Raw genomic sequence first — 1,268 nt, 5'->3', positions numbered from 1 at the left:
TTGGCTCAGTGGATAGAGCGTCAGCCTGCGGACTGAAGGGTCCCAGGTTCGATTCCAGTCAAGGGCATGTACCTTGGCTGTGGGCACATCCCCAGTAGTGGGTGTGCAGGAGGCAGCTGATTGATGTTTGTCTCTCATCAATGTTTCTAACTCTCTATCCTGCTCCCTTCCTCTCTGTTAAAAAATCAATAAAATATTTTTTTTTAAAATCAGCTGGTATAAATACCAGATAACATGACAATAAGCACAGAACCTGGCTGGAGATCCTGGCTAGGCTGCTGATCAACTGAACTCTGTCTCCGTGTCATTCCTTCTTCACCGACTCCGTCCACACTGTTGGGAACCCCTGGGCCTGCTGGGGTTGGACCGCAACAGTTAGTAATGGAAACTGACAAAAGACAAAGACTTTCCGAATTTGGAAAACTCTGGAATTTATGTTCTCATATGAGTCAGTCTTTCATTAAGTGCACTTGGGTTCCCCTCTAAGAACCAGCTGTAGACATAGGTTCCCTAATCAGAGCCCTGTCAAGGACATCTGAGCCAGCTCCTGTCAATCACTTTCACCGATCAGCTGTTTTTGACATGACATCTTAAAACTGATTGCACTTTTTCATAATGAGGCTACAATGCTGGGACTCTCAATGGATGTCTCCTACACAGATGCTCCTTCCTCCTTCCCAAATCTATTGGAAACTTTTATAGCAGGAACACTATTAGATTACAGAAGAAAATTCTTTATGAGCTCAACTCATTTTGAAATTTTATTTTATTATTATTTTTTTAAAATATATTTTTATTGATTTCAGAAAGGAAGGGAGAGATAGAAACATCCACGATGAGAGAGAATCATTGATTGGCTGCCTTCTGCACGCCCCCTGCCTTCACTGGGGATCGAGCCTGCAACCCGAGCATGTGCCCTTTACTGGAATCGGACTTGGGACCCTTCAGTCCACAGGGCCATGCTCTATCCACTGAGCCAAACCAGCTAGGGCTCACTTTAGAATTTTATAGATCTACTAGAGGCCCGGGGCACAAAAATTTGTGCACTGGCTGGGGGGTGTGTGTCCCTCAGCCCCACTTGTGCCCTCTCACAGTCTGGGACCCCTCGGGAGATAACGACCTGCTGGCTTAGGCCCGCTCCTGGGTGGCAGAGGGCAGGCCCAATCCTTAGTTGTAGCCCCTGGTCAGGCTCAGAGCAGGGCCGATTGGGGAGTTGGGGCACTGCCCACTGTCATGCACAGAGCAGGGCGGATCAGGAGGTTGTGGCA

At 47.7% G+C, this 1,268-nt stretch overlaps 1 protein-coding gene across 1 annotated transcript in view; it reads left to right on the top strand.

Moving 5' to 3' along the window:
• Window positions 1-1,268, top strand: part of GABRR3 (gamma-aminobutyric acid type A receptor rho3 subunit) — a 40,715-nt gene that overhangs the window by 24,941 nt on the left and 14,506 nt on the right. The window lies entirely within an intron of this gene.

This window comes from Myotis davidii, unplaced genomic scaffold, assembly GCF_000327345.1.
Source record: "Myotis davidii unplaced genomic scaffold, ASM32734v1 scaffold48, whole genome shotgun sequence".
Classification (NCBI taxonomy): domain Eukaryota; kingdom Metazoa; phylum Chordata; class Mammalia; order Chiroptera; family Vespertilionidae; genus Myotis; species Myotis davidii.
The sequence above is the reverse complement of the archived record's forward strand: the minus strand, read 5'-3'. Positions and strand labels throughout refer to the sequence as shown.